Source organism: Stegodyphus dumicola, chromosome 3 (assembly GCF_044657685.1).
Source record: "Stegodyphus dumicola isolate Sdum_Otavi_A_Nest chromosome 3, ASM4465768v1".
NCBI lineage: Eukaryota > Metazoa > Arthropoda > Arachnida > Araneae > Eresidae > Stegodyphus > Stegodyphus dumicola.
In genome coordinates, this window is record NC_140770.1 from 148,371,544 (window position 1) to 148,388,228 (window position 16,685).

The 16,685-nt window shown below is 33.2% G+C and overlaps 1 protein-coding gene across 2 annotated transcripts in view; it reads right to left on the reverse strand.

The window, feature by feature from the left end:
• Positions 1-785: 785 nt before the first annotated feature.
• Positions 786-16,685, reverse strand: part of LOC146998121 (uncharacterized) — a 96,922-nt gene continuing 81,022 nt past the window's right edge. The window contains exon 4 of one of the 2 annotated variants that reach the window (XR_015040299.1): positions 786-1,527. The gene's annotated coding sequence lies outside the window, so the exon portion shown is untranslated. The remainder of the gene's footprint in view (positions 1,528-16,685) is intronic. The other variant, XR_015040298.1, reaches the window with a different exon arrangement.

The window sequence follows — 16,685 nt, forward strand, 5'->3', positions numbered from 1 at the left end:
TCATCCGAGAGTTTTATTTTCGACAGCGGAGCAAGTAATCACCTGGTAAATAATAAGAAATATTTCACGGAATGTAAACACATAAAATCCGTCAGATATTATAACTGCGAATGGGCAATGTATTAAATCAACGGCGATAGGAACTGTCCGTTTTAAAACATTAAATGCTAAAAAAAATAACTGAAATTGTATTATCGGAAATTTTATACGCTCCTGAATTAGAAACGAAATTAATCTCAGTTAAGAAAATAACAGAAAAAGGACTTTCCGTTCTGTTTGAAGGAAATAAACGTATGATCGCGAAAGGAGATCAGATTAGTCTAGAATGTCACGCAACTAATAATCTTTACCAAATTAAACCAATAGACAGGAATAATGAACCATCAGTTCATGTAGAATTTCAGTGCAAAAATGAGAACTGTGTTCAACTTTGGCATAGACGCCTCGGCCACAGAAACGATGACGCAATCAAACAACTTGTAAACAAAGAACTCGCTGAAGGAATTAAACTAGATAATTGTAAACATGATACCAAATGCATTCAGTGCATAAAATGTAAACTAACTGATTTTCCGTCTCCCAAAGAATCGAAATTCAGATCATCTAAACCGCTAGAAGTCGTTCACACTTGATGTTTTAGGACCAGTACAAACACCGTCTGTCAGTGAATACCTACACTTCGTAACTTTTATTGATGATTACAGCAGGTTCACAATGATTTACCTAATGAAAAAGAAAAATGAAGTAATTTCTAAACTAAAACAATTTATTGCTCTTACAAACAATAAATTCGGGAGAAAGGTAAAAACGCTAAGAAGTGATAACGGTGGTGAGTACACAAGTAAGGAACTTGAAGAATATCTTATAAAACATGGTATAAATCACCAGCTTACTGTACCGTATTGTCCAGCACAAAATGGAGTAAGTGAGCGCAAAAATAGACATGGATAATGACAAGACATGGATGATGACAAGATTGATATTGATGACAAGATATACTCTAATTTATTATAATTTAGATACTATAATTTAGTTATTTATTTTTAAAAGTTTAATACTTAATACATGTTTAACAGAGTATTTATGACTCGGTATTTTAGGCTTTCACCAATGGTAAATGTTCCAATAAATAAGCAGCGTCTTTCAACAAAGAGACGCGTGAAATATATCTGTTGCACACAATATTTTTGAAACTTCAGGAAATTGTTGCTTCTAACAAATTGGATCTACTATTTTTTAAACAAAAAAATTAAGCAATTATCCGACTGGCACATATTTAAGAATTTGATTCAAAATTTTTAACTTTCGTTACTCTCTAAAAGATATATCTTTAACTGATAGGGAAAATGTCTAATTATTACAAAATTCTTGATGTCGAGCCCAGTGCCTCGTCCTCTGTTATCAAGGAGGCAGTCAGAAGATTGTCTACGAAATGGGACCTTGATGGTATTCATAGTGAGGAGAATCGAAAATTTTCTTCGACTGTTTTGTCTGCGACTGAAACGGCTAAGGATGTTCTTATGGATCCTGTAAAAAGGAGAGAGTATGATCTGAGTCTCGAGAATTCGCAGGAGATGCAAGAGCAAAATGCAAATACAGATAATAATAATCTAAAATTTGGCGAGGAGCAAAACAAACATCATCCCACAATTCTAGAGTCAGTTCCAGAGAAAAGCGAAAGTGAAATTTCTGAACCACAATCTGGTGTTTCTAATGACACTAACACCATCACCGATGTATCTAATGAAGCACAGGAAAAGCATTCATCTGAGATCAAATTGTCAGAAGCGGAGAGTTCAGAGACTTTCTTTCCATGCCTAGACAACTTTCCTGGAGATGAGGAAAATGTTACAGAAGATTTAGCCACACTTCGGGAAGAGTCAGAAAAACCTTACAAGGATCCAACGACGGAGACGAAGTAAGAAGTTTGAATGGGTTTAGTTTTCATATAAGTTTTCTTTACAGCTTATTCTTTACAGTTTGTTGGAGAAACGAGCTCTTATAATATTATATCTTTATATATAAGTTTATAGGAGAAAGAAATACAATCTAAAGAGCACAAATATACTTTTCTGTATGGGTGTTAAGTGCATGGATAATATTCTATGTGGGTGGACACCCACCAAGATCATCCAAATTCGGCATAGCTAGATTCCTCGCTTGGATGCATAAAAAAGTCAAAACTCTGTACCTTTACGACTCATAGTTTTAGAGGTAAATGTGAAAGAATAGTATAACGTCATATTCGTCCCATCACCCGTGATTCCAGCATGATAGAGCTCCGGTGCATTTCAGTGCTTCTGTTCGACTTTCGCCGAACTGGACGGGGAAGATTCGGATTTACGGCCATCGAGATGGCCAGATCTGACGCTTTGGATTTTCTAGTATGGGGCCAATTGGAGGAATTGGTCTATCGAGACCTAGTTACTACAGAAATTGACTTAGTTGACATGCTGTGTGTACTTTGGTGGGCACCATGAAATTGCAACGTGTGCAGTCAGCCATTCCATGGTGAGCGCATGGATGCCTCGGAATGCCTTGTGGACATTTTGAACATCTTCCTGTGTAAGCATATGCAAATGCCGATTATGTTTGTTTACCTTGCACCGAAAATCACGTCATACTGTTCTTTTGCCTTTGTCTCGAAAACTATGAGTCGTATAGATACAGTTCTTTGGGTATTTTTTATGCATTCTAGGTAAAATATTTGGCTGTGCAGAGTTTCGGCGATGTTGATGGGACACCCTGTATACTTTATGGCTGTAATTCACTGGATGTAGGAATATATTGTATGCATGTAATAATAATATATCAATGAAACATACTGTGTGTAATATTTGTATGCGGAGAAATTGGTACCCTAGACCATTATCTCATTACCAGAGAATGCCACCTTAAAATCCGTAGTAACAATGCACAAGCCTTCCGTAAGTTTATGCTAAAACAACAACGTCATTTGGTGGCAAGAATCGCCCAGATTTTCGACAAGCTTGCAAAACTCGAAGCTGCCTCGTTACATAATTTTAAAAAAAAATTATTTAATCTTTTTTTGGTGGGCAGGGTTAATAGAAAAAGTGCCTAGAGTAAGAATTTAATACTCATTCAGTTTGTTTCTAAAAGTTTAACTCTCTGTACTACCACTGTATTTGGATGTTGCTCAATATACGTTTGTGTTTTTGTGAAATATATATTTGTAAGGCGTACTATTGCAAGTCTATATTCTGGTCTAAAGTGATCTGGGTACCTGAAATAATTTAATAATTATTAAATTATATAATTATGTCCTGAGCCACAACGACTACAAAACCTTACAGTGTTATTTGTTGTATCTTCTAATGCTAGATAAGCAGGGACGCGAGCTAATACCACCTAACCTCTTGGTAGAATGATGATGTCTCCATCTCCCGTCATCTGTCAGTTATCTTTACATATAATAAAAGAAAGAGTCTGTGTGTGTGTGTCTTTCGTTTGCGCTGCGCGTAAGCTAATAGACCCACGGCTACGAAATTTGGTACATAGGTGCATCTAGACAAGAGCCAGTGCACCTCAAAGCGATTTTTTCGAAATTCGAATCAGAATATTTTTTATTTTATGTTTTGTGACGAAATCGCGTCATTTTGAGACATAATGGGAAAGCGAGATTTTACTCTACACACTCCATTTTCACATCGTCATGAAACGTAGGCACTTAGCTATTTTACGAACTTAAAATAAATTTCGTGCTTTAATAAATCGATTAAATACGAATTTATTTAACAAAGAGAGCTTAACACCTTTTCAACGGGATTTTTTCTAAAATAGTTTATTTCTAAAAATGTACAGTTTATTTTTCTTTGATTTTTGGACACGTTAAACTTTTATCCTTGCGACTGCTTTTACAAAACGAATTTTCGAAAAAATGATAATATTTTGTATTTTTAAAGAATTTTTTAAATGAAGCTTCTGAGTACACTTCTCATTTTTCACATCTTTGAAAATGTGATTTGGGCAACAATTTTCCTATCTTATTGTTGTTGATAGATTTTTGATGAAATCGCATCATTTTGAATAGTTTCATTCTTTTAGAAATATGGGTTTGGCAACAATTTTTCATCGTATTCCTTATGTCACTGTTTTTAAGAGATTGGCATATTTCATTGTCATTAATATATATATATATATAATACATTTTCATTGATTTTTTTTGATAAAGTTGTTCTGCAGAGTAAAATTCTGCGCGGAATTTTTTGTTTTTTGAATTGGCTTCATGTTATTTTTTGCTTATTTCACTGTTTGTAAGATATTGAAAAGTTTTGCATGATTTTTTTTCTTCAACGGAAAATTGGTTAAATTTTTTTATTATGATAATTAATATTTGTATTTAGGGATATAGCTTATTTCATTGCAATTTTTTTCTCTTGAAAATATTAGAATTTTTTGTTTTTTGTATTCTTTTATGTTATTTATTGCTCATTTCACTGTTTTTAAGATATTGAAAAGTTTTGAGTGATTTTTTTAGGAAACAAAGTTCTTAACCTTTTTTATACCATTTGAGTTCTTAAGATTTTGCAAAGGGAAGTTTATTAATTTATTTATTAGGATAATTAATATTTGTATTAAGGGATATTGCTTATTTCATTGTAATTTTGTCATACGTAATAACTTTTTTTTATGAAGTTGTTCTGCAGAGTAAAATTCTACGCAGTTTTTAAATTTAACGTTTAGTGTTTCCTTCAGCCATTTTTCCGGTACGTTTAAAAGCCAGACGAAGGCTGGCCGCGAAGCTGCTAGTATGTAATATTTTATATTAATATACTAACTCGATGCTAATGCAATGGAAGGAAATCTTATCTTATCTAATCACTATACCTTATCTCGTTCATTTGCGCTTTGGCAGCTGAGGATGATGGTTTGGTAAAACCATCGAACCAATGTGAAAATTTTAAAATATAACTTTGATTTTTGTTGTTTGACTTCTAAATTAATGGAAGGAAAGTTCGTCATTTTTTCCTACATTAGATATTGGCAAAAGTTCGTGAAACTGTGAATAAATAAGATACTTCGAGTTAGCAGTTTTGTATCTGCGGCTGACTGGCAAGAGTTATGCTCCTTATTTTAAAACTATGATGCTGAATTTTTCCCATTGCAAGTCGGCAGATCGTTTCAAGATTAGAATTTCTGAATCAAGGTTCAAATTCTTAGCTTGGATTTTTTAGGAAAAATACTGGTGTAAATTCTAAAGGTATTATTATTACATTATTAATCAATTTAATTACGATGTAAGGTATTTTCTCCCTTCTTTCCGCTTGCCTTCATGGTATAAATTAGGGACATCGTAGTTCGAATCCCGGCGAGGCACTGCACAATTTTCAAGTCTCCAGCAGCAAAAACAGTAATGAAGCTACTAGCGGCGCCCGAACTAAAAGGCGGTGGACGACAATTCGTCAAAACCAGGATTTTGCGATTGGGTACTGTTTTGAGGTCGCTGGTTAGACTGTATACTAAAGACAACTTTACAACAACAACAACAATTTTATTTAGTGGACTGTATCATAACTAAAAATCTAAATCGAAAATGATAAATTCCCGACCATACGGGATCAAGAAACATGTATGCTACGCTAGGAGTTCGAATCTTAACTAACTAAAATTGCGCAGAAACAATGCGCTGTACATAACTTTGAAACTGCACAGAAACAATGCGCTGTACGTAACTGATATTGCCGCGTAGGAGGCAACATACCGCCCCACGTTGCAATATCTATGATATGCAAACTAAATCTAAGTATACAATTCAATATCAAATACTAACAATTCAGCTATTCATTTTTTTAAGCATTAACAAAAGACTTAAAGTTAGTAAATCATTTACAGAATGAAATGAACAATTCAGAAAATTCGATAAAGTTTGAACATTTGCAAATTTTTTCAATAGTTATATATATCAACATTTCAAACAGTAAAACATATTGACATTTTTCATCAAAATTACCAAAATATAAGTATAATAAAGAACAATGTATATTTTATTAACAATGAAACTTAATCCTTGAAGTTATCCTCAATAGGCAATAAACTAATTTTTGATATTGGCCTTTTAATTGGACCAAACTTTGTGTTAATGGCTACTACTCGTGTCTTACCATCTTTGCCAGGAATCGTCTGATCAATTCTTCCTAGTAACCATTTAAATGGAGGTAACTGATTATCTTTAATAATAACTATTGTATTTTTCTTTATATTGTCCTTTGAAAAATACCATTTCTTTCGTTGTTGCGAGTGATTAAGATAGTCAGTTATCCATCGTTTCCATATAATCTGGACCATTTTAGTTAATTTTTCCCATCTTGGCAATCTACTTTCTGACAAGTCCAAAATTTGAGGTTCTACAATTGAGTTTATGGGTCTACCTATTAAAAAGTGACCTGGCGTCAAGGGTTCGTAATCTGAAGGTTCAGACGATAAAGGAGAAAGAGGTCTCGAATTTAGTATTCCTTCAATTTGATCAATTACGGTTAAAAATTCTTCATAGTTTAGTTTAGCGTCGGAAATAGTTCTTTTAAGATGAAGTTTGAAAGATTTGATTCCGGCCTCCCAAATTCCACCAAAATTGGGTGCACGAGGAGGAATAAATTTCCAAGAGATATTTTCAGATGCCAAATACTTACCCAAAACTTCATTAGGGACAGTAACTAAAGAAGCAAGTTTCTTTAACTCTTTGTGAGCTCGTACAAAATTAGTTGCATTGTCACTAAACAGACATGAGCTTTTACCGCTACGCGAAAAAAATCGTTTTAAACATGCAATAAAGGCTTCAGATGATAAGTCAAATACTATTTCTAAATGAATCTCTTTTGTAACTAAGCAAACAAAGATTGCTATATAAACTTTATGTAAACTACCTTTCCTTTGATTTCTATATTTGATAAGAGGGCCTGCAAAATCTATCCCTGTGTTATGAAAGGTTAGATTTGGATTTACACGTTCAGGAGGTAAATCGGCCATTAATTGATCTGAAATGATAGGTTTATGACGAAAACAAATTACACACTCGTGAACTGTTTTTCTAGCTAAGTCGTTGCCCAAACCTTTCCCTAACAAAATGTAACAATGCTTGAGGACCAGCATGAAAATTTTTACAATGATAATGAATAAATATTAGCTTGGTAAGCTTATGATTTTTTGGCAATAAAATTTGATGTTTAGAATCATAATTAATTGTGGCATGAGTTAAGCAACCGCCCACACGTAATATATCTTTTCCATCTAAAAATGGATTTAAAGTTTTTATCTGACTTCTGATTACTCTCTGATCTTGAAGTGATTTAATCTCCTCTGCAAATTCTATTACCTGAACCATTTTTATCAAGTGCATTTCCGCATCTTTATATTCAATGCTACTAATGGGGCCTGTTTTCTTCACTGGACCTTTCAGATTGGACAGAAACCTGAAAATAAGACTTAAAATTCTAATTAGTTTAACATAATTATTTGTTAATTCAAAAAAGGTATTCCAAAACAAGTTTAAATTGCAGTTCAAATTAACGTCTAAAGGTTTTTTAAGTTCATTCTGATAAGCAGGAGAATCTATGAGAGTCTTGTCAAGTTCAAATAAAGAAGCATCACTAAGTTCGTTCTGTTCAGGACCATTCCACCACAAGGAAGATGTCACAAGTTCATGAGGACAAGCACCACGAGAAATCAGATCTGCCGGATTATTTGCTAATGATACGTGCTTCCAATGTCGCGGCTTTAGTAGTCTTTGGATTTTGGAGACTCTATTTGCAACAAAGGTCTTCAAAAGATGAGGAGAAGTCTTCAACCATGAAAGTGCTATCGTTGAATCAGTGCACAGAATGATGTCATCTAAATGCATCTTCAATGAGTTGCTAACTTTCGAAATCAGATGAGCCAATAACAAACATGCACAAAGTTCTAATCTTGGAATAGATAGGGTTTTCAATGGAGCCACACGAGATTTGCTGGCTAGAAGATGAGATGACGAGCCGTGATCTTCATCGACACAAATCAAGTAGACAACTGCACCATAAGCGGCTTCCGAAACATGTGCATATCCAGTGAGTGAAATCTTGCTTGGATGATTGGAGAGGATGCAACGATTAATTTTTATGTTTTCAACAGCCTTTAAATTTGAAACTATCTGTTGCCATTCGTGAGCAATAGTTGCAAAAAGTGGTTCATCCCAACTCAGTTTTTGAACCCATAATTTCTGTAAAAATATCTTGGCTTTGGTGATTACCGGACCAATCAGTCCTAAAGGATCATAAAGTCTGGCAATTGTCGATAAAATGTCTCTTTTGGTATATGATGATTTCTCCTTGATTGAGACTTTAAAGCTGAATTCATCCTTCTGAGAATTCCATGTAATACCTAAAGCTTTAACCACATTATCACTTTTGGAGGAGAATGGAAGCTCAGAGCTTGTAGAAAGGCTATCCAACAGTTCAGGAGAATTAGAGTTCCATTTGTGCAAAGACATTCCACTACTATGAAAAAGCTGTATAAGCTGATTTTTCAATTCCTTTGCTAAGTTTGATGAACCAGAGATGACATTATCAACATAACAGTCTGACAAGATAGCTTTGGCAGCTTCAGGATATTTATGCGTTTCGTCATATGCAACTTGCTTTATGCATCTAATGGCTAAAAATGGAGCACTTTTAGTACCATAAGTCACCGTTTTGAGTCTATATGTCATAGGTGAGTCGCTAAGGTTTCTCGGTGCTACTTTGGTAGACGGTTGCACGGATTTTTGGCGATTTACGTTGGCGCAATTGTTGGCGCGATTTCTACAAACGTCAGCCATCTTGAAAATCGCTGTTCTTACGCATAGTAAAGTATTCGAAACTTAAAAAATAAATAAATATCGTTAAAAGTAATGGATTAATTTTTTGTTGAAAATGTCGTTTTTTAAGATGGCAGGCAAGTGTAAATAAATACATTTACTATGAGTACAAAATACTAAAGTAAGGTTATTATTACTTTCATATAGCAAAGAAGAGAATAAAAACACCGCTCTAAAAACATTGTGCCAACGTTTAATTAGATTCAAATATTACTGAAATTCAATATCGAAATAAAAAACATCATCCAACATTTAAAAGAATTAGAATATTATTAAATTTAAATACTTTAAAATACGTTATATAGAATATAATATATATATATTATATAGAATAAATACATTTACTACGAGTATAAAATACTAAAGAAAGGTTAAATTATTACTTTCATATAGCATAGAAATAGAATAAAAATAGCACTATAAAAACATTGCGCAAGCGTTTAATTGGATTAAAATATTACGTAAATTGAATATCGAATTAAAAACCATCATACCAACGTTTAAAAGAATTAAAATATTACTTAAATTAAATACTTTAAAATAAATAAATAAGAACGCTTCGTACACTAGTGCTAAAATGACAGCAATTAGTTTATTGTCGGTAAAAAAGGAGGAATGTCTAATAATTTTCTTACCGTTACAGCGGTTATTTCTTCCAACATGGCCACAATATCATATACGGCCATCTCAGAATCGGCTCTTCTAACGGTCTTCATCTGTGATCTACATTTTCGCACTTCATTGAAGAAACAATTAGCGACGTTTCCTTCAAAAATTTAAAATAAATTTCCTCTGACCCTTGTAAGAATTTATAAATAAATCTTTGATTAGGAAAGCCAGGCTGGTGAAAATAAGGTCTCGAAGGACAATTTTTTGATTCCGAAACCAAAAATTCTTGGTACTTATCAAAAACAACATTCATCTTTGAAGGAGACATTTTTGAAGGAATTCGAAGATATGAATTAAATTTTAAAATGGCGCGGTAATGCACAAATTTTCAGCAACCTATCAGGGAGCTGATTACAGCTCATTAATGCACAAATATTCTAAAACCAATCAGAGAGCTGATTACATCACGCCTAGAATTAAAATTATTTAAATAATCATACATAATAAAATCATTTTAAAAAAGAAATGCAAAATTAAATTGTATTTTAATATTTAACAGCCATAAATAATGTTTAAAACATTAGATTAAATTTATAGATATTAAAACCAATTACTTTTAAAGTAAGGTGACGTCACTGATTACATCATCCACAGCATAAAATTTCATAAAATATGATAAAGAATAAAATTTTTATTTCAAATAAAAATGCAAAATTAAATTGATTTTTAATATTTAGAAGCCATAAATAATATTTAAAACACGGAATTTATGCATAATAACACGCATTATTTTTTAAATAAAATGTCAACAAAGTATCGGTTACCATAAATAACTTATCCAGCAATGGGTTTACCATAAGTCATATTACTCGCCAAAAGAAAAATTGCCGAAAACTCGCCAAAATCCGTGCAACCGTCTACCAAAGTACCATCGGTTTCTCTTCCATAAGATTCGAAGTAAGTCTCTTTGGGATCCATCAACCAAAATTTTCTGGTACATTTTTTGTATATCCGCAATAACTGCAATTTGATGTTTTCTAAATCTCACAAAAATATCAAAAGTATCTTCTTGGACTGCTCCCGCTAAAAGTAAATCATTCAAACTTAAGCCATTTGAGCTTGGGGCACTAGCATTAAACACAACTCTTAATTTTGTACTTGACTTCTCTGGTCTATATACTCCATGATGGGGAAGGTAATATTCAAGTTCCGATTTTGAATTATCATCGACCCTTTCTATATGGTCCAAATTTTCATATTCTGTTATGAAATCTTGATATAAATGTTGCAATGTAGCGTTTTTGCTAAGACGTTTAACTAATTGAATGAGTCTAATGTTGGCTAAGTGCTTTGAAATTCCTAATTGTTCGTCTTTCATAGGCATTTTTACGATAAATCTGCCATCTTCATTTCGTCTGTAAGTGTCTTTGAAATGTTGTTCACAGAATTCTTCTTCTTGGCTAAGAATTGACTTATCTTCACCAATATTTTCCACTAACCAAAATGTTTCTACCAATCTATCAATATTATCAACATTACCGATAAGTCCACAATAATTCTGACAATTTTCAAGGGATGTTTTCAAAGAACCAGTAGCTATATAACCAAACACAGAATTTCTGAAAACGAGTGATTTCGTAGAAGATTTAACTTGGCCATTAATAAAAATGTCATAAAATATTTCTACTCCTAAAAGCAGATCTATACTAGATGGAGTGGCAAATTCTGGATCAGCCAAACTTGATGTATTAGGAATATCTATATTTTCAATATTTAATTTTGTAGAAGGTACTAAATCTGTAATTTTATTTACAATTAAAAAATTTAATGAAGTAGAGAACGAATTATTTCCGTTAAAAATAGAAGCAAAAGTACGAGATTTAATGTTTGAAATTTGTCCATTTAGCTAGAAACGGGAATATTTATTCTTTCCTTTTTTAAATTTGCACGCTCACAGAATTCATTTGTAACAAAATTTGACATTGAGCCTAAATCAAGAAGTATTCTTGCTTTAACGAATTGGCCATAAATATTTCTAACCCAAACAATCGCAGTTGAAAGGAGAACAGTTTTATTTTTCGAAAAAAGACACGCCGATAAGGCTTTTTCTGTTGATTTATTCCTATTCAAAACAGCCTCAATTTTGCAGTTCTCTGGGGAGGGCGTAGTTTCACTTTGCTTTCCTCCACTTGTGGCAGACGACATGGAAGCTTCATTCCGATGAAGAAGTGAATTATGTTTTAATTTGCAAACCGAGCAAAAGTGTCTAGACTGACAGGAAGCTACTTTATGATTTGAATGTAAACAATTAATGCACAAAGAAAGCTTTTTAACCATTTCGTATCGTTCCATTGGATTTAATGCTAGAAATGCTTCACATTTAAAAATTGCGTGATTATCTTTGCAAACCGGGGGGGGGAACACATAAATTTATTATTATTATTCGTTTTTGTCACTAACGATAGAACTTTATTTGGAGGAATGTTTTGTTTTGTTTTTGCAAATACAGTTTTGTTTTGCATATTTTCTAACACCTGGCATCGCTTTTGAAGGGATGTCATGAAAGAATCCCATTCACATAAATCATTACTATTTAATGACATTTCAAATTGCTTACGCGATTCTTTATATCTATTTTATTGAGAATAATATTAATCAGCAAAGCTTCGCTTAATTTATCCATATTTAATTCCATAACTTTTAATGCTCTTAAATGTTTCTGAACTTAATCAATTAATGAGCGTAAATCTTTAGGATTTTCATGAACTATTTTTTCAATAGAAAGTAATTCATTGATATGAGAATTTACAACCAGTCTCTTATTATCATATCTTTCTTCAAGTGCCTTAAATAAGGAAGAAAATGTATCATCTATTCTTTGTATCTGCTTTGCATCACCAATTAAACAAGATTGTAAATAAAACAATTTCTGAGAATCTGTTAATTGTCTAATAGATGAAATTAAAGCTACAAATTGGTTTTTAAATAAATTCCAGTCTTCGAAATTGCCAGAAAATTTAGGTAATGTTATTTCAGGCAATTTATAATTCAATGAATTACTTCTTGTCTCTGTGAAACTATTATTTGCATTCTTACTACATAATGAAGTATAAAGACATTTCAGGCTTACCTGAACATCGGTAATATCCATCTCGATTTCTTCAAAAGTAGCTTCTATGTCTGATATTTCTTCATTCTTTGCACACCTTGTAATAATCCAAGCGAAGTTCATCAATTTGTTTATTTAACTTGTGAACTTTTTCTTGCAATACTTCTATTTATTCGAAACCGAAATCATCACTTTTTCCACTGACAGACGACTTTAATTTAATTATTTGTGTTTTAATTCCGCCACGTTTTCTGTTAAACGTAGTTATGTCTTCATTAGCCATTTTTTATTCTAATTAGCTCGGGCTCGACGTTGACCAATGTTTTGAGGTCGCTGATTAGACTGTATACTAAAGACAACTTTACAACAACAACAATAATTTTATTTAGTGGACTGTATCATAACTAAAAATCTAAATCGAAAATGATAAATTCCCGACCAGACGGGATCAAGAAACATGTATGCTACGCTAGGAGTTCGAATCTTAACTAACTAAAATTGCGCAGAAACAATGCGCTGTACATAACTTTGAAACTGCGCAGAAACAATGCGCTGTACATAACTTATATTGCCGCGTAGGAGGCAACAGGTACCTCTAATTCCCAGTCGCCCTTTTAAAGGGAAAGTATATAGGATATTTTTGCCCTCTTTTCTGCATGCCTCCGTAATGTAACTGGAAGCATACTCGACTTGTATTCGAGAAGTTCAAGGTTCGAGTCCGGAGAGGGCATTGCACATTTTTGACGTCTCCTGCTTTAGAAGAACCTATTGACTCTATAATTATAAGTGTTAAGTCATTAAGACTATTTAACTGTAAGATTACGTCATTTTTTTCTCTTCTTGGCGCCTTGCATGGCGCAGATGTTCATTACAGCAACCCTGTAAACGCTTACTCAGTTTTTTTTTTTTTTTTCATTGCTGTTGTTATTAGTAGTAAGTCATCGCTTGAAAGATGGCACGCATTTGATTAAAGTTGTCGAATAAAATATTTAGTACAGTCCACTTCTAGTTAATTTGAAATTGTTGTATAACAACGCACGCATCGCATGAACACTTTATGGCCCGTCGAGCCACAGGTAAAAGACATTGTTGCTAAAATTAACTTTTTAGAACATTTGGAATACTTTCGTTTGGTTGTATTACGCATAACTTCATATAGAGTGTTTGGAATGCTTTCGTTTTCGTGTGGATTACGCAATTAAGATTGGATACTGTGTCATCGTTCATTTCCGGTGTTGCTGTCGAGAAATCTGCAATCACGGTAAGTGATAAATTATTTATTTGTTCATGATGAGTGAATTGAAAGCAATTAAAGCTAACAAAAAGAGTTTAAAATGCAGTATCAGAAAGTTTGAAAATAAGGTAAATTCTACAGTGGATGAAGCAGATATTTCCTTATTGGAGTTATACGAATCTAAAATATTAGAATTTAAAAAGGAATTAAGTAACATTTTCGATTCTTTATTTGCACATTGTGAAGAAAAGGACACTGACGAATTCATTAAGGAAAATGAAAATGTAGTAGATAATCTCGATGAAATTCATTTGAAAATTAAAAGAAAAATTTCTGAGATCAGTTCTCAAAGGAATAGCTGTTCAAATGAAAACGGTTCGAGTAAAGACATAATTGTTTCGGATATAAAATTGCCTAAATTGTCTCTTCCAATATTTAGTGGGAAAATCGAAGAATGGATTGAATTTGAGGATTTATTTTCCGCAGCTGTGCATAAAAATAGCAAATTAACTAATGTGCAAAAATTGCAATATTTAAAGAGTTCGTGTAAGGCAGACGCTTTAAATATTATTCAGTCCATTCCAATTTCAGATTCGAATTATGACACGGCATGGAATCTGTTGGTTGATCGCTATTGCAACAAAAAAGATTTGATCAATTCTATCATAAAGAAATTAATTTCTATACCTCAAACGAGTGATTCTACTTCGTCACTTTTAAAATTTATCGATAAGGTGCATGAATGTTTACGATCCTTGGAAGCATTGGAGCAAAAGGTGGAAGAATTTTCAGACACGTTAATTGTTTATTTATTAGTTGAAAAGTTGGATAGAAATACTCGGTGTTGGTGGGAAAGGTCACTTAAAAAAGACGAGATAGGAACGGTTAAACAACTGACATGTTTTTTGAAGGAACACGCTCGCACCCTATCACATTACAAACCTCCGCATGAGGAATCGAAACGTTCATTTAATACCAAGGCTCTTACATCACTTTCGGAAAATTCCAAAAATTGTCCTTATTGTAAAGCTGATCATTTATTGTTGAAATGTGCGCAATTCTTAAATCTAACAGTCAAGAAACGATTTGAATTTGTAAAGACAAAAAAACTATGTTTCAATTGTTTATCTTCGGTCCACACAATCAAGGACTGTAAAAGTTATACATGCAGAAAATGTCAGAAATTTCACAATTCGCTCTTACATTTTGATCGAAATGAAGAAAATTTCGATAAAGCAAATGGCACATCGAATCAAATCACAAACAAGACTAATAAATTAAGCAGTAATCTTTCTCCAAATGCTGATACATTTACTGCAATGGCAAGCAGCCAAAAGGTTAGTGACACTAATGAAACCAACCAAGCAAAGTCCATTAACGGTACTGCGATGAATATTTGCAGTTCTTTTAATAAACAAGTTCTACTTTCAACTGCAATTATTTTCGTTAAGGGTAATGATGGAAAATTTATCTCGCTGAGAGCCTTGCTGGATTCCGGTTCTCAAAATAATTTCATTACTAAAGAAGGTGCTGAACTATTGAATTTGAAGAAAAGAAAAATAAACGCTTCTATTTCAGGTATCAATGGTACAGTTATGGGTGTTAAGGAAAAAGCTATAGCAACCATCGCTAACGCTACTAGAGATTTTATTCGTACATTACAATTTTTTGTTGTTCCAAAAATAACTCGCGTAACGCCTGCTAGATATATAAACATTCCTGATGTTAAGCAGTTGCAACTCATTGGTTTAGCTGATCCAGAGTTTTATAAACCTGGTCAAATACATGTTTTATTATCTAACGAAATATTTTTTGATTTACTAGGAACAAATAGAATAAATATGCAAGACCTGATTCTCCATCAGTCAGTTTTTGGATACATCGTTAGCGGGTCAGTACGCATGCCGCAGCAAGGCAGTGTTGATAATTATTGTGGGTTTGTGGAAAATGGGGATAATTTATCTGACAACATGAGAAGGTTTTGGGAGATTGAAGGTATTAATGAAGCAAAAAAAGTGAAAAGTCAGGAAGAGGAATTTTGTGAACAGCACTTTCTTCGTACACACACGAGGCAAGATGATGGCAGATATGTAGTGGAAATGCCAATTAAGGAGGAAGGACTTAGCCTTTTAGGGGAATCGAGAGAAAACGCTAGCAAAAGACTGAATTATCTACTTAAACGCTTCACTCGCAATCCCGCAATGAAACACTTATACGAAGATTTCATTAAGGAATATAATGAATTAGGCCATTCCGAAGAAATTGATGAAGGGGATAGCTCTAGTTTCTCATATTATCTTCCTCACCATGGGGTTTTCAGGCCCGAGAAACCTAGCACTAAACTTAGGGTAGTGTTCGATGCCACTGCTCCTACGACTACTGGAATTTCGTTAAACGATATTCTGCTGAATGGAGGGTTAGTTCAAGACGAATTATTTGATATTATTTGCAGATTTCGAACGCATAAAATTGCCTTCACAGCAGACATTGTAAAAATGTATCGTCAGATTTTGATTAAAGAACATCAAAGAGATTTATTACGCATTTTATGGAAGAGTAGTGAAGAAGAACCAGTTAAGATCTATAGACTGAAGACTATAACTTACGGTACTTCCAACGCACCATATCTAGCAACACGCACACTTAATCAATTAGCAGAAGACGAGAAAAATAATTTTTCGTTAGCAGCGCCAATAGTACAAAGGGATTTTTATGTCGATGACGTACTCACAGGAGCTCATACTCTAATAGAGGCTAAAGAATTACAGTCGCAATTGATTAACCTATTATCACGTGGAGGAATGCGTCTGCACAGATGGTGTGCTAATCATCCTGATCTTTTGCAGTTTCCGGATGGACAAGAGGAATATTCTTTCAGTAATTTCGAT